The sequence below is a fragment of the Anguilla rostrata genome, chromosome 7 (genome assembly GCF_018555375.3).
Source record: "Anguilla rostrata isolate EN2019 chromosome 7, ASM1855537v3, whole genome shotgun sequence".
Lineage (NCBI taxonomy): Eukaryota > Metazoa > Chordata > Actinopteri > Anguilliformes > Anguillidae > Anguilla > Anguilla rostrata.
In genome coordinates, this window is record NC_057939.1 from 4,140,590 (window position 1) to 4,163,368 (window position 22,779).

Genomic DNA, 22,779 nt, shown 5'->3' on the forward strand with positions numbered 1-22,779 from the left:
GCGGCATTGGAAGGGGTCCAAGCATTGGCAGCATCGCGCCCCCTATGGAGCGATTTTAAAATGGCTTTGTCCTCATGATCATATGCCTTCACCCAACATATCTACTGAACATCATGATGATCGTATGAAATATTGATGACTTATGGCCAATTTTGAGCTAAGAGACGCTGTCGGATGACTTAGTTACGTCTTCATGGATGTTTCCTGGCCGCTTTCCGTCAAGGCCTTTACTATGTCGTAACACTTAGATGGCATGTCGTAACACTTAGATGGTCCGGCGTGCATGCACAGCTGCAGTGTTTCTGCGCCGCAACTAAAAAAGGCGTCACACTAGTGTTGTCACGATACCGAAATTTTGACTTTGATACTGATACCAGGTTTAGTATTACGATACTCAATACTGGAATGATACTTGAAACTTAAACGGTGCTAATTCGATACTCTGTACCTAACGATACTAAAATTACCTTAATAGATCAGAAACGTAATGTCCACAAGGGTTGACCTCATTTTCTAATTCATGGTTTATTAACAACCTGGTTCATTAACAACCTGTAAGTTGAAGTCTCTTCAACATATTAATATGCATAGGCCTATAGTGTTACAACACTGAACAATAGAAAAACATGTTAAATATATTTCAAAAAGTAAACAGTTGTAAACTAAATAATCTTTAAAACAGGTCTTTCACCTTTAAATAGATTTAAAAACAGCATATTTTAATAACAATAAAGCATCTATCTATAATAAAATATTTCTAAATTGGAACACCTATTGCTACTGAACTGAACTGAGTCAAAGCTTGCGCTGAATCAAAGAGCTGAGTGCACAAGCACAAATCACCTCACTTGGCAACCTTAGTTGCTACTGCCTTCTAGCGAAGATTCTGACAAATTACACTTTTCATCCTCTCAATCAGTAATGCGGGAGACAATTTTCCGTGGCTTTTACATTTGACTCAAAACTACAGAACGTCGGAATATTCTAAGACCGAACCGTTTATTTTTAATTGTTTTAATTTTTTTTAAGTACCGAGAAAGTGCTGAAGTTTTGGTATACCGTGCAACACTACGTCAGACACATATTCCAATCCATTGCTCAGCTTAGCAGAGAATGCACATTTCAGAGCGCCACAGAGACAGATAGAATAATAACACATGAATGCACATTTCTAATAATAAATACGACATTGAGAAAAAACGGAAGAAAGACGTAATATCAACTCGGGAATTGCGTGCTGCGCGCAAAGAAACCTACCGTTTTTTTTATTTAGACATTAGCAGATGAGAAAATTTTCGGTTACGCTGACCTATAAAACGCTATTCCAAAAGCAAAATCAGACATGTTATACATCGTTAGAAAGCTTATAATCCCACCTACTGAATAAACAAATTGTCAATCAAGCCAAATTGGACTAAGAAGAACGACAACGCCGTAATCAACAGGTGTGGTATTACGCACAGCTATTTTTGAAAATATCCGACATTTCACAAACGGATTATCCAAGACAATATATAACCACTCATTCGGAAAAAGGGACATCTCTACGCGTAAAACCGATGGTAAGATTGTATATTTATTAAATGTTTAGTCCCAGATATTGACTGTAGAATGACAAGGTATAATATTTATTTTTAATTGTCTCGTTTATTTCGTTATTCAGTGAGCAGCGTTTTCACTGCTGTATTGGCATATTTTAGGGCTAAAGTCGGGTTTATCTTGTTGCTACGGAATATTGCACAACATTACATTACAGGCTTTTGGCAGACGCTCTTATCCAGAGCGACGTACAACAAAATGTATAACCATAACCAGGAATAAGTGTGCCGAAAACCCTAGAGAGAAATACCGTTCCAAGTGCAGGGAACAACCGCATAGTTCAACTTGGACCCAGTAGGTTAAACTGATTAACGCTAACACAAACAAGAACAGCAACAACGCAGTCTATGAAAAAATTCAAGCAATAGTTAAGACGAGTTAAGACTAAGTCACCTACGGAACAACACCTAGTTACAACCCTAAATTTACAGTGAATGTAGAGATTAAATTGAGATTACGATTTCTCTCAGCACAATGACGGATTTAAAGATTAAACGAACTCACCCGATTATTGTCTTCAAATGGACCGTATTATTTATTTAGACACTGGCAGACTACAGCATTAATTGCGTCTTTTGTTTACATTCAATATTAGTAATTGCAGCGAGAAACTGCAGCTGTAGGTCGTTATGTTATGGTAGCAACGGAACGAAGCGGACTATATATGTATAGGCTACCGTCATTGTTTCATTATACCAGCGTGTTTTCGCGCATTTGCACAGAAACTCAGAACCTATCAATAAAATGGTTTAACTATTTCTCAGCATAATGACAGATTCAAAGACTCAACGAACTCACCTGATACTGTCTTCAAATGGATCCATGCCAAAGAAAAGTAATTATTCATCCTCTCAGAAAGCTTTTACTAAGAAACGTTGGGTAGCCTATCCTAGCATGCACGCCAGGTGGCAGTGTCAGACCGTCTTTTCACTGATAAAAACTAGACCCTACGGTGTCGGATTTACTTGCGTCGCCATGGTTGTCGCTTGCCGTAAAGAAGTTTACTCGATGTCGTAATCGTTTGGATTTGGAGCTCCAGCTTTTCCGCCCCCACCTAATGAAAAGTCCAAATGGTGTGCAAACCATATGGCGGACATAGGTGCTCCCAATAGGAAAGTTGGAGAGCACATTCAGATGCATCAGTCGATGAAGTTTTGTGTTGATCTGACTTACGGTGTGGGAGTTATGGCCTTTTAAAGTATGACCCTCGTGTTATAGCGCCACCATCTGGCCGACATAGGTGATTTTTAGTGCCTGAGTAGTGGGGGGCCATAGGAACCCACCTGCCAAATTTGGTTGGTCTACAACTTATGGTTGCTGAGCCTCAGACATTTTAGCGGAGAAAACTGCCACGCCCCAACTAAAAAGTCTAAATGGCGGGCAAACAATATGGCGGACATAGGTGGGGCCAATGGCAAAGTTGTAGAACACGTTCAGATACATATGTCGATGAAGTTTTGTGTTGATCTAACTTATGGTGTGGGAGTTATGGCCTTGTACGCGTTACCCTTTGTTATAGGCGCCACCATCTGGCTGACATACGTGATTTTTAGTGCCTGAGTAGTGGGGGCCATAGGAACCCACCTGCCAAATTTGCTTGCTCCAGGACTTATGGTTCTGAGCCTCAGACACTTTTAGCGGAGAAAAATAATAATAATAAGAATAATCCTAACAGATACAATAGGGTTCCACCAGCTTCGCTGCTTGGACCCTAAATATGCGAGTGCCTAATGGTACTTTTGAAGAGAGAAAAAAAATGCGTTTTTGAAAACAACTTCATATATTGGAGAAAGCAAAAGGCCTTTCGTAAATGCCACTCATAGCATTTTCTGGATAAATAAAAAAAATGAAAGTAATAAACAAAATTTCCAATTTTAAAAGACTGCTGAAAAGGGGCATAAAGGAGAATACACAGATTTAAAAGAAAGGCTAAAAAAGCTAGATTGGAAAAGTAAATTTAAAAGTGTGACAGTCCTGATATTTTTCAGGCAAGGCAAGATGATCCAGGGCTTCACGATGTGCACAAAGCTGAACAACAGAATCAATAAAATCTACCCATAATGCAACTTACAGCCCATGCAGTTAGACCAGGACCGGGTAATCTGTCACTTCATGGACATTCATTTGGAGGCGAAAGCTCTCCTCATTCTGTTCTAATACACTAATAACAGGCATAAACTGTCTTCTTCAAAATCCTGTACTTTTTTCCCCTTTTCAAATTGATTCTAGGATCTTCCCTGTGTCCTCAGCCAATTCAGTGGGCAGAGGAGAGAGAGAGAGTTTAAAACCCCCTGCATCAGCCATATACCCTTGGAAAGGTGTTTAAAAAAGGGTTAGACTACCTTAAATACCCCCCAAAGGAAAAAAAATTAATAAAATTTAATTTTTTCTTACTTTTTTAGTTAAGGTTTGGTGAAAAAACCCCGCCTTTTTTCCATTGGTACAAATTTCCCTTTTCTGTGTCATTTTCCATTTTTAAACGGTCACATGATTAAATCCCTGACGTCACCATCACCGTGTTTTGGCCCCGGGGTTTTTCCCTTTCTGTTTGAAAAAAAAAAAAACAACAAAAAAAAAAAAAGGGGGGGAAAATGCGAACACTTTTGGTTTCCTTGGTTCCCCCTTCATTGACGGAAAAACGTTCCCCGGTTCAACCCCTTTCCTTTTCTAAGGGCACGTTTTTTCTGCCCTTTGTTCTGGTCCGCCCGTTCATTTTTTTTGTTCTTTGCCGGGCCCGGCATGGACACAGTGCTTTTCCCCATTTCTGCAGGTAATGCGGCCATCCCCTCGCCTTTTGCACTAACTTAGGGAAGCGCAAAAACCCAAAATCAGGGGGGGTTCCCGGGTGCTGTTTGGGAAAAAGGGGTTAATCCGGAGGACAAACCCAACCCCTTCCCCCCTTTTGAGTCCCAGATATTGACTGTAGAATGACAAGGTATAATATTTATTTTTAATTGTCTCGTTTATTTCGTTATTCAGTGAGCAGCGTTTTCACTGCTGTATTGGCATATTTTAGGGCTAAAGTCGGGTTTATCTTGTTGCTACGGAATATTGCACAACATTACATTACAGGCTTTTGGCAGACGCTCTTATCCAGAGCGACGTACAACAAAATGTATAACCATAACCAGGAATAAGTGTGCCGAAAACCCTAGAGAGAAATACCGTTCCAAGTGCAGGGAACAACCGCATAGTTCAACTTGGACCCAGTAGGTTAAACTGATTAACGCTAACACAAACAAGAACAGCAACAACGCAGTCTATGAAAACATTCAAGCAATAGTTAAGACGAGTTAAGACTAAGTCACCTACGGAACAACTACCTAGTTACAACCCTAAATTTACAGTGAATGTAGAGATTAAATTGAGATTACGATTTCTCTCAGCACAATGACGGATTTAAAGATTAAACGAACTCACCCGATTATTGTCTTCAAATGGACCGTATTATTTATTTAGACACTGGCAGACTACAGCATTAATTGCGTCTTTTGTTTACATTCAATATTAGTAATTGCAGCGAGAAACTGCAGCTGTAGGTCGTTATGTTATGGTAGCAACGGAACGAAGCGGACTATATATGTAATAGGCTACCGTCATTGTTTCATTATACCAGCGTGTTTTCGCGCGTTTGCACAGAAACTGAAAAACTACCAATGAAATGGTTTAGCCTTTTCTCACCATAATGACAGATTTAAAGACTTAACGAACTCACCCGATACTGTCTTCAAATGGATCCATGCCAAAGAAAAGTAATTATTCATCCTCTCAGAAAGCTTTTACTAAGAAACTTTGGGTAGCCTATCCTAGCATGCACGCCAGGTGGCAGTGTCAGACCGTCTTTTCACTGATAAAAACTAGACCCTACGGTGTCGGATTTACTTGCGTCGCCATGGTTGTCGCTTGCCGTAAAGAAGTTTACTCGATGTCGTAATCGTTTGGATTTGGAGCTCCAAGCTTTTCCGCACCCCACCTAATGAAAAAGTCCAAATGGTGTGCAAACCATATGGCGGACATAGGTGCTCCCAATAGGAAAGTTGGAGAGCACATTCAGATGCATCAGTCGATGAAGTTTTGTGTTGATCTGACTTACGGTGTGGGAGTTATGGCCTTTTAAAGTATGACCCTCGTGTTATAGCGCCACCATCTGGCCGACATAGGTGATTTTTAGTGCCTGAGTAGTGGGGGGCCATAGGAACCCACCTGCCAAATTTGGTTGGTCTACAACTTATGGTTGCTGAGCCTCAGACATTTTAGCGGAGAAAACTGCCACGCCCCAACTAAAAAGTCTAAATGGCGGGCAAACAATATGGCGGACATAGGTGGGGCCAATGGCAAAGTTGTAGAACACGTTCAGATACATATGTCGATGAAGTTTTGTGTTGATCTAACTTATGGTGTGGGAGTTATGGCCTTGTACGCGTTACCCTTTGTTATAGCGCCACCATCTGGCTGACATACGTGATTTTTAGTGCCTGAGTAGTGGGGGCCCATAGGAACCCACCTGCCAAATTTGGTTGCTCCAGGACTTATGGTTTCTGAGCCTCAGACACTTTTAGCGGAGAAAAATAATAATAATAAGAATAATCCTAACAGATACAATAGGGTTCCACCAGCTTCGCTGCTTGGACCCCTAAATATGCGAGTGCCTAATAGTACTTTTGAAGAGAGAAAAAAAAAATGCGTTTTTGTAAACAACTTCATATATTGGAGAAAGCAAAAGGCCTTTCGTAAATGCCACTCATAGCATTTTCTGGATAAATAAAAAGAGTGAAAGTAATAAACAAAATTTCCAATTTTAAAAGACTGCTGAAAAGGGGCATAAAGGAGAATACACAGATTTAAAAGAAAGGCTAAAAAAGCTAGATTGGAAAAGTAAATTAAAATGTGTGACAGTCCTGATATTTTTCAGGCAAGGCAAGATGATCCAGGGCTTCACGATGTGCACAAAGCTGAACAACAGAATCAATAAAATCTACCCATAATGCAACTTACAGCCCATGCAGTTAAACCAGGACCAGGTAATCTGTCACTTCATGGACATTCATTTGGAGGCGAAAGCTCTCCTCATTCTGTTCTAATACACTAATAACAGGCATAAACTGTCTTCTTCAAAATCCTGTACTTTTTTCCCCTTTTCAAAATTGATTCTAGGATCTTCCCTGTGTCCTCAGCCAATTCAGTGGGCAGAGCGAGAGAGAGAGAGTTTAAAACCCCCTGCATCATATTCCATTGGCTGCGAGTCAATCCTGTGCTAGCCTGGCGTTTGTGGAACAGGGGAGAGCAGAGGGCCGTGAAACACAAAAGTGCGCTGCGCTTGGTCCGAGCCCCGGGAAGTCAGCGGCAAAATCAAAGCAATCACTCACCCGGCGATGCAATAGCGACGGGAGAAGGGGAGAGAGCGGGTCCCTGTTAGGACACAACGGTCCGTCTGGATCGGCCGTGTTTATCTGTCTGACAGGACCGCTCATCTCCGCTATTACTGCCAGTGTGTTTAGAGCTGTCCTCACGTCAGTTACGAGACAGCCATCCTTCAGTATTCTGCGCACGTTCTTCGCTGGTATACAGGACTTTTTCATAGTGGGAGCGACCTCTTGTGATTTAACACGTTGTTTCAATGGTTTGTCTAGTACTTGTGAAGAAACAGCCATATATGCTGGAAAGGTGACTTCAAAAATGGTTAGACTACCTCAAGTACACCCCAAAGGAGAGAAAAATTAATTAATAAAATTTAATTTATTCTTACTATTTTAGTTAGGATATGTGAAAACAGTCCGCCATTTTCCATTGGTACAAAGTTCCTTCTGATGTCATTTCATTGTACGGTCACATGATTAAATCCCTGACGTCACCATCACCACGTGTTTGGACCTCGGTTTTCCCTTCTGTTTGAAAAAAAAACACAACAAAAAAAAAACACCGACAAGTGCGAACACTATTGGTTGCCTTGGTTACCTTCATTGACGGACACGTTCGCGGTTCAAGCGCCCTTTCCATTCTAACAGCACGTTTGTTCTGTCCTGGTTCTGGTCCGCTCGTTCATTCTTTTTTGTTCTGTTGCCGGGTACTGGCATGGACAGCAGTGCTGTTCCCAGTGTCTGCAGGTAATGCAGGCGCATCCCCTCGTCGTTCGCACTAACTTAGGGAAGCGCAAAAATCCAATCAGAGGGGGTCACTGGTGCATGATGGGAAAAGGTTAATCCTGAGGACTAACAACCCTCCCACGTGAGTTGAGGACAGTTTTTCAATTGCAGTCTTTGCGATCATTGTTCCCCGCGGACAGTTACGACAATCAAATTTTGGCGCTCGATCCGCGGCGTGTCGAAATAAAAACAGTTCTGGATGCGGTCGATGGAAGTGTTTCGCGGTGGGTCGGGGGGGGCATCAGATGTGATTGCAACAGCCCCGTTCTGCTTCTCCCGCCAACGTTATTTATGTGCCACTTGCAATTTGAAACAGATGTCCCACAGTGCATCTGTCCATTCATCAATATTTAATGATTACGCTCGCCACATTTTGATAGGCTCAGTGTGTGAGTATTGCGGAAAGAGCCGGAGGAACCTTGCATCGGGTTCAGGAGAGAGACTCGGAAAGGTCAGCCCTCTGTGGAAATTCATTAAATTCAATCCGAGGGATAGGCCTTGATCCACCCCTCTGGCTGAGTACGTTCTCAGCATCGTCATGTAAAGATTGCTTTTGGTGGGAACTGAGCTTTATGAGCTGAGATCCAGAGAAAGTACATATTTTAAAGGGAAATGTGCAAACGTCCTGCAGCTGATATGTTGGGGGGGGGGGACTGTTATCAATTTACTGCTTTCAAGCATAAATCCAGTTTTTTTTATTGTGTTCACCTGTTAAACATGCGTACCTTCTGTTCTCATGGGAGGGCCGTGTGTAGGGCAGGGAGATTTCAGAGCCTTCTGAAGCCTTCTCTCTCCCGCTTTTGTTCAAAAGCAGCGACTGTGGTACTGTAAACCTCCTCTTTCACATCACCGTGAAAAGCCACTCAAACAAAAAAGGACACGTTCAAGGACGACGACGTGAAATGGATTTAAAAAAAAAAAAAAAAGAACTTACTGTGGTATGACCTTATGATTATATACGTGTTGCAAAGGTAGACCTGTGCTGTGTAACATATATTGCCTGGATCATTTTTTTTCTCCCTTTTGTCTGTCCAGTTTGGGCTCGCCTCTGGCCCCTCTCGAGCCTCTGTCACACCTCTTGAACCACCGCCGAACACCTGCAGAGGCCTCCTCTTCTTCATCTTACAGTGATGTTTGTACGGGAGAGCTTGCAGGTTACGGTAAAATAAGATAGAATACACTTTATTGAACCATGTGGGGGTAATTTGTCCTCTGTATTTGACCCATCCTAGTTACTTAGGAGCAGTAGGCAGCCACAGTGCAGCACCCGGGGACCAACTCCAGTTCTGAGGCCAGTGCCTTGGGTCAAGGGCAAAAGCAGGAGAATACCTAACCTGTCATGCAATGATGGGAGGAGCTACGTATCTCTCACTTGAAGACATCTGGAGGCTTGTGAATGCCTGGCTCGTGCAGCATTGAACTTAAGAACCTAAGAGCTTTATACCGGTCTAGACTAGGCAGCTTGCTTCCTTTCACTGTGGAGAATGACATCACAATCTAAGTCTCCTCCCACAGTGTTCCGAGTTCCAAAGTTCCAACGGGAGGTGGGACGAAAGGAAATTTGAACAATTGTTGGTTTGCTGGTTCTGTTTAAATTGTGTTCATCACATCTCTGAAATTTCACTGCCTTTATGAACATTTTAAAAGCTACCTCCACCCCCCAGGAAAAATAAATAAGTAAGAAAAATAAATAAAACACCCCAAGGCTGTTCAGTGACAGGGAGTACGAGCCTCAGTAACGCTTTATTGGTCTGGTTATAAATACTTTAATAGGTTTTAATAACCGCAGTATACATTTTAAAATAAATTGTTGATTTGTAGTCTAATGGTGCTGTGCTGACATACACACAACACAGCAACAATGCATTTTATTTACATTTAGCTGTACTTATGACTTATGAATTTATAATGCAGAGATTGATGAATGCTTGGACGAAATGTCACAGATGTTTTTTTAATTATGAATAATGTAGTTGTTAATGCTTTATTAAGCTTAAACAGCTGGACCATATCGACGCCATTACCAGAGCCACCGAACCGCTTCTCAGCGTAGCCTTACGGCTCTGCTACTACTACCACACCACCCTAGAACTACGGCTCGTATGTGGCAGCAGAGGAGGCCCACCTGCTCGGTCAGCGACGTGCTGAAATGGCGGGAGATCGATGTTCGAAGAGCCGGCGACCGTTTTTTCCGACAGGGAGTCCGAGGCCGGCAGCACGTGCCATCGGCGATCGTTTGAGGAGCCGCACGCTGCTGAGAGAGTTAGGTCGACGCGGCGCGCGCACCGCTGGGGAACGGGAACAGAACTTTGAGGGCTTGTTTGAGGATCTGTGCGTTGGGAAGAGCGGGAACTTCCTTGAATCGCATCTTGGACGATTTTGTAAAAAAAGAAAAGCAACAAAGAAAACAAGGTGTGACATCACACACTTCTTTTATCTTCCTCTGTTTTTAGCTGTAACTGAATTATATTTGCAGGCCTGGGATGATCTCGATTTAAAACCATTGAGTTCTTGGCCCTTTGGTCTTCCTCGGAAGTATTATTCTTATGAAGGGCAAGAACATATCTCTATTAAATTAGAGTTTAATGTAGATATTTTAACCCCAAATGAAAGAGTGTTGTGCTTTCTGCTCTGAAGATCCAAGTAGATTTTAAATTGCACCTGACCACTGACCTTTTCCCCTAGCTTGGAACTATTTAATGCCAGAAAAAAAAATCATTTTGCTCCTTTTTTATCTCCAAAATAAATTCTTTATAGAGAAATGGCCCCTTTAATCGCCTCTACAGAGTTAAAACATACAAGTCTAGTTAAATGACATATTTACCAGTTGGTTACCTAAAAGAGAATGGTGGGTTTTTTTTCCCCCACTGCAGGTTTCAGGGACAACATGTTCATTTATGTAATGGGCCTCTTGCTTTTTTTTTTTTTCCATCTTGGGCAATACTATAACCCAGCCCGTAATCTCCTCTTAACAGGGATAAGCACTGAATGCCTTGGAGCTGGAACAACAACAACTTAAATTATGGCGGTTGCCACGTATTTACTTGCGGTTTGGGAGATAATCTCTGGCAATCTTTCACAAATTAGCTTTGTTACACACATTTTCCGGGAAGCCCAGTCAGGCTGGACCGTGGATAATAAGCTTGAGACGCTGATAAGGCCGCGCTTGGAAACCACCCAGAGCTTTCCTGTTAGAGAAGATCCCCGCTATATATTCCACATTCACACGTTTTTAATGACTCTGAGCTGCCGGTCAACCAGCGTAACAATTCTACAATTGTATTACAACGGAAAGAAAGGATTGTGGTTTTTTGCAAATATTACTATGAAGAGAGATATTGTTGTATATTCCTGAAATACACATGCTTTCTTCTGCATTCTTCTGAACATTGAATGGCTATGAATGCTTATTAATGTTGTGAATGCTGTTATAATAAGCGACGAGTCATGCATTTATGACATAATACGCAGCGTGTTTCATATGCATGCCACCTAAGAGTTACCCCGGTAGTTTTAGCCTCAGTGTAAAGTTAGCTTTGAATCCGTGCATTCCAATGTCAGTATTACGGTGACTGCTTGGCGTGTGGGTGGGTGATTGCTGATTGGATACGCAGTTTGTCCTGATCCACGTGCTCGGTGAAGACAATAACATGTTGTCAGTGCAGTCCTGGATGATTGGCACAGAAAGGAGATGCACTGGAAAACATGGATATGAGCTCTGCAATTAGGGCACCGCAGGCAGTAACTGAAGTCAATGGTCTGACTGTTAATGCAGAGAGAGGAACTGAGGAGCAGCGCACCTTCCTGTCTACGCAGAGGATGCATCACGGTGGCAGAATTATCTCTAAAATCTGGTCTAACATGTCTGAGAGATCTATCGTGGAGTCTGCCTCGTCGAAGACGTCGTCCTGTCCAGCACACGAGTCATGTGACACGTGGGCAAGCGTATCTGAGACGCATGAAACGCGTGAAACCTGGTCTAGCACGTCTGGGACGTAACATCCACTCAAGCACCTCTGAGACACACATCAGGTCTAACATTTCTGAGACATCTATCAGCAGGTTTATTCATCTTGTTCACCGGTATTGGCTGATTGTTAAAAACGCAGAAGAAAAGTGCACTATTATAGGACAGTAACTGCTATCAGTCTCCTTATATTGATATGTAATTAAAGCAGATTGACAGCAGTTTATTGTCGTGTAATAGTGTACATTCTGTTCTACGTTTCTATGCTCCCTCAGCCATCTGGCTTTGGGGCGAATAACCAAATCAAACTTCACTGATCTGGTCAGGAGAGGTGGGATGACACAGTCAGCTGTTTACAATGCGAGAGGAGGAGGTTTCTGCAGTCGTTTCTTTAGGGCCCCATCAGACCCACGACATTGACAGCTGGACAGACGTCTGGAGATAACAGACAAGCCACAGCACAACTCCCCACCACAAGGGCCCAGGGACCATTGATTCTGCTATTAAGTCTGGAGTAACATGAGTGAATCGATTATTCATTGGTCCGCCTGAACGCGAATCCTTCCCCTTGCGTCCGGAGGAACAGAACGACCAGTCCAGTTGTGTACTGTCAACTAGGGCTCTTGAGGGCTGGAATTAAGGCTTCCTTTCCAAATTCATTCATTTATTTATTTTTTATTTTTTTGGAGATAAATCTTACAGATTTCCTAACAGTTATGATTTGATGTTCCTGGCCTCGGTGAATAGTGGATTTGCGCCCATTTATTAAAGGGGCAGTGAGTTTTATTCCAGTCCAACATGTCAGGCTTATTCGCGTGTGTCAGAATTGAGGAACTTCAGGGAAGTGAGGAGATACCTGGCTGATAGAGCCTGTGCTCACAGTCTCAGTTACAGTTAATCCAGGTCACAGAGACGCAGTCACAGTCAGAGATTCCCTGGCCGCCTGTTTGCAGGCTCAAGCACACAAAAACATCTCTGAGGGTAAAAATTAATGTTCGCTCCCTTGGTGATATTCTGTAGAATGCATTTAATCAATTAAACACTTGATTGAAGCGCTCCCTTGGTTGTCAATACAAGACAAGGAACCAAGCCTCATCATCGCATTCTCAAGATTACAAAAAGTGATTGTTTTATTAATTTCCCAAGACAGCCACATGAATGGTGTCTAATTATTCATGTCGTGAGTAAACACGACCACCCAGTCGTTTCTAATGATTACAGTTTGAGAAATGAATAATGGTGCAGACAAAGAGAAGAAGAAATATACGGAGGTTCTGAAAGACATCCCATCATCGTTTATGTCAAAACAGAGTTGGACAATAGAAACCAAAATGGCAGCTGGCAGGCTGGTCTGCACTGGAATTACATTAAATGAATTACTTCAAAGAGAAGTATGACCTTAAAATGTGACATTAGAAACAATATTGAACATTGACCGAGATGCAACAAAATTAAATATAAATCAATCAATTAATCTCTCGTGTAATTAGGTGTTTGGCAACAGTTTAGACTTCACGGCGAGAAGGAAATCCTGGGTATACAGAAGTAACCGCAACAGATGAAAAATGATCCATGCCGTGTTTCTGCGGAATAAACGCACATGCGCATTTCATGTATATGCGTGTTTACATCACATTACATTTATTTGGCAGACGTTTTTTATCCAACGCAACGTACAGAAAGTGCAGAACGAAGATCATTGGAACAACAAGAAAACACAAGTCCGATAAGGTACAATACTCGTTATGTAACAGTCATTCATAGCCCGCCATGAACCCCATTAAGTCCAGTTCATACAATAAGCATAGGATGTTTAGAAAACGGGCAAGCTTAATCCCGAGGATTTTAGTCTTTAACGGTGTTTTTAAACTCTGCATTGTTAGGATAGGGTCGCCTACTCACTTCAAACACACGTTTTGTTTATATTTTGTTTCTTTGATTTGGCACGCATTGCGTCATTAACATCACGCAGCAGAAGGTTTAAAAGACCGGCCGACAGGAAGGGGCGGGGTTCAACCGAGTTTGTTTGCGCGGCAAAATTTGAAGAACCGAACGGCCGGAGATATGTTTGTATTGCGCGGTTCGGGGCAAAATGTTACGAAAATAGAGACCTACAGAAGGGTTTGCGTGGCTGACGGCCTTTTGGAGAGGTAGCCCCTCGGGTGATCCAATTTTATTACTGTTTTTTCTGTGTGCGGATACCGTCTGTTTGTGGGAAGGACTCTTCGAGGAACACCTGCCGACTCTTTTCAGTCAGTGTGCTGCCTCGCCATTGCCTGCATTTTTTATTTATTTTCTGATTATTTGTTTGTTTGACTTTTCACGAAATCTAATTAAGGCAAATGAGAAATAATATACGCCTAACTGCACTGACCAGGAGGCCTGGAGGCAGTGCTGGTTCAGCCCTACATGGACGTCTTCCTCTCCACCGGTAAGAGGGGAGGGGAGGGGAGGGGATACATGCACTTAAAAGAGAACACTTTACACCGGCCAATTCAAGTCACATTAAAAATCAGAAGCAATAAAAACTAATGAGAGAAAACGACATGTCTGGTTCGGGAAAAGTCAGATTTGGAGATCTGGACTTGATCTGGATCTGGGCTGTGACACGTCGAGTACAGAATCAGCTGTCCCTTCTTGAAGAACTCACGAACCGTGAGCAACTCTGAGCGGTGAGCTTACTTTGATTAGGTGCTTAGACAGATGGAGTGGATATTAACTGCGCTCTACATCATGTTGATTGACAGCTATAATGGGCTCAGCGGATGAGTCGAACACATTGCATGAGTGAGTCTGTACTCTGCATCTGTACAGCTTTCATTGAAAATAAGAAATGAATGAATAATGGCACCAATGTCATTTAAGGTTTTCTTTTTTCTGTTTGATATTGGACAAACTGGTTTCCCATATTGAACGACATGCAGTGAAAGTCAGACTGCTAAATGCCACACACTTTGTGCAGTGCTTTAACTGCAGTCTTGAAAGGGTTTTGTATTCAGTTCATTTAATACACTTTTATACATCAAATCTGTCCCTGTTCCAGTCCGTAAATCATTTCTAAAACCATTTCAACGTGTTTATGTGCTTAATTTAAGTCAGTGATCGGGTAAACGGTTCACACGCCTGGTTTTAAAGGCCTAAACTCGGTTCTAGTGGAAAGGAAACCACTAAATTAAACAAATAAATAAATAAGCAGCTAATAAATATTTCGTCTTCCATGACTGAAGTTGTGTATCCTTGCATTCAATATTTTGCAGTCAGAATGTGTGGGCTGCATAACATGAAAACAAAACCTTTGTTGGTGTGAACATTTGAAAGTAACATTTTTTTTGGACGCAATGCAAAACCATTGGGATTTTAAGGAGATTCCATGCACTTCTATCTCACTATTGAATTGTTTTCACAGTTTTAAAGTGGCACCTAAAGCCAAGCATCTCTAAGCGAATTTTTTTTTTTAAACACAACGCCGTTGGTAATGATCCCGCATTGCAAAAAATCGGCGACATGATTCGGGGTGTAACAGCGCCGCGCGCTGCGCAGGGCTACAGCTGCACGCGGCGAGCAGGCGGTCTGCGTTCCGGGGTTGAGCACTTCATTCAGCGCGGCTCGCGGTCTATCCGGGAATAGATGAGCTCAGTGCACGGACTGGAAGAAGCGACTGCCGCCGCCGTCTCTGGAGTCCGCATTTTTGCTTATGTTCGTGGATACTGATTTTTTTCTTTCACCCGCCTCCCCCGACATTGGCTTTATCTGGAAATTGCATCTATTCCGGAGAATACGTCGCCGCAGAACACTGCTGTTTAGTAGGTGTCTTTTATATATTTTGGGGTTTCCTGTCTTAGTGTCTCTGTTGCTTATGGTTTTTTTAAAAACAAGATTGACCAGATGTTGCAGTTGCATCTTTGCACGAATTGACTGAAAATGCAAAGGAGAATTGCAAACACCTGTGCCATTGACCATGCGTGCCATCTTCGGGGGCTGAGGATCCAGTGGGAAGGGCTTTTTACCTTTGGAAAATTATATACGGCCAATCTTGTGTACCAGTCGTCACATTTTTAGATATTGGTATTCTATCTCATATAGCGTGGAGCACGTGCGCCTTTTTTGGTGGTGTTGCACTCTTTCAATGGAAAGCTGAATGAATGATTGCATTAAAATATCGTATCACCTGAACCGCTGAGACTGAACAGGTAAACATTCCAGTTAAATGCACGCGAAGCTTTCTGGATCTACAACAGGCAGAGCGGCGAGTGTGAAACAATTTAACGTATTTTAGAATTGTGTGGGTTCAAATGCATGCGAAATCGATTTCTTGTTTTTTTTTTACGCTGCTTGTTGTTGCCTACGCAACTCCATGCACTATTTTATCTATGGTCCTTCAGAGAACAATAGTGTTAAAATGCGTCTTTGATTAACTACTGGCACGAGATTTTTTTTTTTTTGTTACAGTGCGATGCCAGTGATGCGCATTGCCACTGTCTGGTGTCACCTAGAGTGAGAAAAATCGCAAGACGCCACAGAAGGCGAAGGAACTCCTCACACGTAACCTCCTCCTCTGCGAGAGTGAGGTCTCTGTGACGCTCAAAACTCACTGGCGTTAATGTGTGCGAAGGTTTGCAAAATAACTATCCGACACCTCCAGAACATGTGAAAAATGGTCCGGGTTCCCTTCCTGACTCGGCGGTGTTCGCGGTGCTGTTTTCTTTTAATACGCCGTGTCTGCAACTGGATATGACGCCTGTGCAAGTGACATTTTCAAGTTTACGTGCAAGTGTATGAGAGCATATACGCTTCAAATGAATTAATTTACGTATGCCCGAGTGTCATTCATTGCCTCTCATTGATCCGTTGACCCAGTGAAGAATTGGTCGGCGAGTTAAGGGCTTAGTTCAGACAGATAACGTGCATGTACGGAACGATATGGATTACACGCTCTTTACACGTAGTAATCTGCCTATGAGCAGTCCTTAGTCCGTAAATAGTTGTTCAAAGAGAATCTAGCATTTCCGATCCTGTTTTCTTAATTGATTTCTTACTGACCTTTAGAATGCTTTTTTGACTAACAGATAAGGTCTGTTTGCCAAGTCATTGAAACGAGCCCAAAATCATCCATCTATATGGAAGAGGTGTGTGGTTTCCTTCCCTGTAGGAGACCTTGTACACCTTGGTCTGGAGAATGACACTTTAATAAGTTTTGTCTCTTTGGTTTATCGTGTACATTAATTTACCTTGATTACAAGTACCCCCTCCGACATGTAGAAAAGTTGAAAACCTCTAGTCAGTCATAGCAGCCGGCGTTCTGTTACAACAAACGGATTCTGATTGAAATTCAATTGGCCGCAGCTGAAAGGTTGATAAGATTACTCCAGGATCATTGTCATTGTAGTCCCGCTTTCAGCCAGTGAACTTGGCCATCAGACCGGGGGTAGTGAACCCTGACTGATTTGACAACCTCTCCCTTTGTTCGCCCGTACCTCCTCCCCTCTTCTCTCCCCAAAAAGAAAATGTCAACGCTCCATTTTCTTTACCGCTTCATTTATCCAGGTCTCTGTTCCCATCAGTTGTTCTTTTAACCAATTTCGTTTTTTCTTTCACCGTTTTCCCCCTCTCACGCCCACCTGTTTCCAACATTTTTTAAAATTTATTCTGTCCATCCTCTTCTTTACCCCACTCTGTGTAGAGAGGTCTCACTTGTTCACCCTACGCTGGGCTCAAAGCATGGTGCTTTAACTTCAATCACTGTATCTGTGTGTCAGCTATTGATTCCTGTGACATGGGCCCTGCTTGAATCAGCACACTTGCCTACTATTGAGTACACAACTTGTATGCAATGTGTATACTCAGTAGTAGGCAAGTGTGCTGATTCGGACACAGCCATGTAGTCTTCACCTGACTCTGATCTCCCTCCCCTAAACCAGCCAGTGCCCAATTGTGTGCCACGGTGGGCCAAGAGGTTTCATTCCACCCAATCAGTACACCTGCTGACTCCACTAAGTAACACACCTTCAAACAGAGAGTAAGGAACAAATTAGTGAAACAGCAGGTGCAGTGATTGGTTGATATGAAAACCTGCGTACTCTTAGCCCTCCAAGGCCCACAGCTGGACACCACTGGCCCAAACCAAACCACAGTGGACTCGAGTGATTCCACAGTCTTTGTTTAACCGGACATTGTGATGTCATAAACGGTCATCAGGCAGTCACAGCATCAGTACTTCAATAGAAGGATCGACTCAGATTTCATTGAGAGCTGGATGTAAGACTCCTGTTCAGTGAGGGCCTAGCTGTTGTCAATTGTGACATCACTCATGGGCAGGGGTACTATCCATGGGGCATGGTGCTTATGAAACTTGATCAGAAGGTTGCGGGTTCCGATCTTAAATGGAGAACTTGTGCAAAGGCACCAAACCTAAGTGGCTTCATTAATAATCTACTCGTATAAACATGTCACATAAATATATAAAAAAAGTGACACATCTGTCAAATGAAGACTAATGTAATTCTCTCTGCAGTAAGGATGTCTGGAGAGCAAATATTATTATTCTAATTTATGCCTTCTGAGCAGTATGACTGTATAAATTGCTTATAATTTTTTGTCTCTTGTAATGCATTTCTAACATGTTTGGATTATCTTATAGAGATGATGTATAAATGGTTTGAAATCTCACTTAGAAGTGTCGGTTTGTGTCAGATTTAATTCAGACATGTTTTATGCACGTGCTATCGAGCAGGGGTAGCATTGATAAATTCTTTTGTGATTGGAGAAATCTGTTTTGATTAATGATGTCTGGAGTGCTAGCTGGATGGGAGCCATTGGCCACTCTATTGCATTAGCATGGAACCGACTTTGTGATTTAATTGCTGTGTCGTACATATTAATAAGTTTGTCCTTGCCTCTCTCCAGTGTTGCCAAGTTCGCTTACAAAACGTGACTTTGGACTTCTTTTTTCCCCCCAAAGTCGCTTCAAAAAAAGTTAAGAAGTCGCAGGTTTGCGGTTTTTTGGGCTTATATAACAAAATATGGCCACTTATTTTGAAGTATAAAAAATGACCCCTTTGCCCCCCCCCCCCCCCCAGCATTCATGGTTACTATGGCGTAATGGCACAAGCTAACGTGTAGATGTAGATATTAGCTATTCCCCCTGGTTTTCAGCTGCCGCCCCTCTCAGTTGCACTTTTGTTTATTTTGGGGTTGTTTCTGACTACAAAGTCGCCTGTTTGTCTTGTGAAAGCTGGTGCCTACGCTGCTCCTCCTCTCTGGTTGCATGATGCAAGCACTTTAGTCTTGTTGGAGAAATACCAATATTCAAACTTCACCACCAGCCAGCTTTGTCACTTGTAGGAAATTTAAGGCCCAGATTTGATATTGCTGAAGTACACCTTGCCTTTAACCTTGACAAAAAAATAATGTAAGTGTTCTATTATTAATTGCTTGCACGATATCAGTCCAGAGGTCAATGAAATTGAGTAAAAAGGGTTTGCATTGGGATAGAAACAACTTTTTTTTTGTTTTTTGTTTTCAGAGTTATGGCTCAAAGCATCATGTGGCAAGGCTGAAATTTGGACCCACTTCTAAAACAGCGAATTTTATATCACAAATGCTTTGGCATTGGACGCCTGGCTGAGATTGATTCTGTGCTTGTCTTTGAAACTCTGTTTTTTGCTCCTGGGGGAAAAAAAAGTATCCAATTCAATTAACTCCCCTGCCTGTTTTAAACGTGGGTGGAAAAAGTAGAGTTTAGTTCTGAAGGTGGAAACGGACAAACAGAATAACGGAGCTTTTCTTAAAGGTGATTTTGGGCTCAGGTCAGACAATAAGCAGGGAATGGAAGCCCGGAGGGGGGTTGGGGGTATTGAGTAAAACCCAGAACAGCTCTTTTTACTCCTGTTCATATTTCAGATTTGGGCTGGTTCTGGCTTTTACTCCGTGCAGTTATCCAGCTAACTCTGTAATCCTGCTTTGTGAAACAGGGCCCAGGGGGGTATTTTATGAAGCAGGATTACTGAGTTAGCCAGATAACTGCACAGAGTAAAACCTGGGAACAGCTCTTTCTACTTCAGGCCATGCTCCAGATTTGGGAGGGTTCTGGTTTTTTACTTTGCGCCGTTATCATTCGGCACAGTTATCCAGCTAACTCGGTAATCCTGCTTTGTGAAACAGGGCCCCAGGAGAGCCGGCTCACTGCGAGAGAGCTGCGCTCACTTGACTTGCAGACGCACTCTTTGATGCCCGTAAGTGGGGTTGTCATGGCGGATAATGTGCTGCACCTCAGCCTTCTGACCCCAACGCCCCGATGATCACACACTGAAACCAAGAGGAAAAAATCCCTGGGGAAAGTCATTGTTGAGGTTCTTTGATCTCTGTATGCCTGGCTCCAATTGGTGCTTGAAGTGCATTATGGACTGCAATTAACCTCCAGTTAATTTGAATTCTGCTACAGAAGAGGGGCCAGTGTTTGTTTGGCGGAATCTATATTAGACTTTTATTTATTACAAGGAACATGAACAGGGTACTGAATATTTTCAGACTGTTTGTTGGTCAGCTGTGTTGGTCAGTCGTGTCTCAGTGATTTTAAGTAAAGACAAAATTACAATGGTGACTAAAAATATCTTGCCATACCATGGGAGGGTTTTTCGTCATTTGTCTCCCTTTTGGAATTTCCGACTGTACAAACTCCAAAATAAATAAATAAATTGTCCACATTGACCTGTATCGTGGGTTCAGGCGGATCGATGTTGAGTGATGACATGAACACTTTTCCACCCGCCATAGATCAGCGTTTTGTACTCACTGAATCACCGGGGGGCGCTGGTGTGCGTTGGAACGCTGTCATCCCCATAGGCTGAAACCCTATAGGGTGGCTCTAGAGCCAATCGTGGATCAGTTAGCTCTGGCACAGTCCAGCTTCCATACCATGCTGTGCGGCCCATCCCGTTAAAGCACTGATTTAGAGCAGTGATCTTCATTCCTGTTCTTTGTGAGCCAAAGGGTCTGCTGGGTTTTCTTACTCACTTCATAATCGATCAATTAAAGCAGTTGATTACACAGGTAGGTCACCTCACCTGGTTCCTTGGGTTTGAATTGGTTTCTGATATTAAGGTGAAAACAGAATCCAGCAGACCCTGCGGCTCTCCAGGACCAGGAATGAAGATCACTGCTCTAAATCAGTGCTTTAACAGGATGAGCCACTTGGCACGCCCGGTGAGGTCGCATTTGACTGTGGCAGGAAATGACAGTTGTTTGTGGCGTTTTTGTTTCCAGTGAATAATAGCTTTCTGGTTCTCAGGCAGGCCAGAGCACGAAATAAAGAGCCGGGCCTCCTCCAACGTGCTATTCCAATCACTGGCGGCGTCCAGCCACCTGGGAATGGCTATTTGGTGTGAATGAGCAAACGCGCATCCTGATGATGTGATGGGAGAGACTGATAGCCTAATCATAGCAGGCCTGACCGGAGGAGTGTGTTCTGAAAGGGAAATTATGCTCAGTTGTAGAAAGGAGTATTACATTTAGGCTTGGTTCTTTGCATTGACCTGAGGCGGGGGTTTGTGTGTGTGTGTGTGTGTGGGTGTGGGTGGTGGTGTGGGGGGGGTTGGGGTGGGGGTGTCTCAATTTTAGACCATTACCCAGGTAGGGCAGTAGTGATCTGACCTGGTCAGGTTTGCCGTAATGCTAAACTGACCCCCCAATTTAGCCTTCTGCCCTCCTTCTGCCTCTCTCCCCTCAACCACCCCCACCCCCACTCCCAGATCCCACCAGCCCTGTAATGATCATGGGGGTGGGGGGGTGGGGAGGAGGTACTGTGCCTCCAAATTGTGTCATGTCACCTGCTTGCCCCTCCTCCTTTCCGCATGTACTGAACAGCCAATGAGCATCGCTCTCTGTGGGCTGGAGCACTCTGCTGCTGCCGGGGTTCAGAATGGAACAGAAGCCTTGAGTGTCCATAAAGCATAATGGAGGCCTTCCTTCAGCTCCTGGCTTTTAATACCAACACATAGATCAGCAAACCACAACATGAACGCAACGTTGATACAGCGAGCGCGCCTGCCGCCATCAATACTCATTGCTCGTCTGGAGAGTGACATTCCCGTCTTTAAACCTGAAAGAGCGGGGTTGGGGAAAAATGGATTCTTGAAGCAGTTTTCTTTTTTCATTTATGTATTTTTTTTTCCTGACGAGTGGCACATATGAACTTATGAGGAAATGGCAGCTGGTGCACTGAAGGATCAAACATAAAGGATTCGAATAGCTTTGACTGCCACTGTCTTAATGCCCAGATTTATGAACTGTTTTTCCAGTTTTTTTTGACAAAACTGCCACAGGTTGTTATACACTTTTGTGATAGTCAACACACAATCCTGTACCAGTATCTTCAAGGTGAGGGGAATATTGCAATGGTAAAAAGCTGTCTAGCGATCTAGACTTTGTGCGGTTGTGGGCTTTTTTAAATGTCAGCATCTGATCTCACTTTCTCCAAAAAAGTTGTTTGTTTGTTTGTGCTCTTGTATGTGGTGTAATGTAGAGATGGAATGCACAGGCAAAAGGTGTTTGTTCCAACGGGGCAAGAAAAGGACTTTCCTTTCCAGAACAATCTTTGCGGCATCCATTGTAGTAATACAGGAAGAAATAATGCTTGCCAATACCCCAGCCCTTTGCATAACAGGAAGTAAAAAAAAAACAAAAAAAAACAAAAACAAATGTCCTGTAGTCCAGGCTGAATAGGCTGTTGCTGTTGAAGATTGGCATAGTGTGGGTCCAACAGTGGTGTGCCAACAGAAGCTAGAGATCAGTGCTGGCTGAAATTGTTTAATCTTCAATTTAGTTTGTGAAAGGGCGTGGCTGTTGAAGATTGGCATAGTGCGGGTCTCAGTGGTGTGCCAGTGGAAGAAAGCTAGGAGATCAAAGTGTGCTGGCCTGAAACTGTCCTCAATTCTCTAACGTTACGTTCAGTCTGTAAACTGCTGAGGCGTTCCTGAAACCCAAGAGCGAAACTAACTGCTCCTTTTGCGGCTGGTAGCAAAAAAAGGATTTTAAAAATAAATTAGACATTTTGTAAAGAGGACGATGACCTAA

At 42.9% G+C, this 22,779-nt stretch overlaps 1 protein-coding gene and 1 long non-coding RNA gene across 6 annotated transcripts in view; both read left to right on the plus strand.

The window, feature by feature from the left end:
* LOC135258818 (uncharacterized) overlaps positions 1–9,875 on the plus strand; it is a 47,586-nt gene extending 37,711 nt beyond the window's left edge. For both annotated transcript variants that reach the window (XR_010331104.1, XR_010331105.1), the window contains 2 exons: positions 8,554–8,680; positions 8,778–9,875. This is a non-coding gene — a long non-coding RNA (uncharacterized LOC135258818). The remainder of the gene's footprint in view (positions 1–8,553; positions 8,681–8,777) is intronic.
* Positions 9,876–13,703: 3,828 nt separating this feature from the next.
* Positions 13,704–22,779, plus strand: part of nav3 (neuron navigator 3) — a 284,512-nt gene continuing 275,436 nt past the window's right edge. For 2 of the 4 annotated variants that reach the window (XM_064342429.1, XM_064342430.1), the window contains exon 1: positions 13,704–14,381. The gene's annotated coding sequence lies outside the window, so the exon portion shown is untranslated. Of the gene's footprint in view, positions 14,382–15,258; positions 15,513–22,779 lie in introns of those variants that run through there. The other 2 variants (XM_064342427.1, XM_064342428.1) reach the window with 2 other exon arrangements.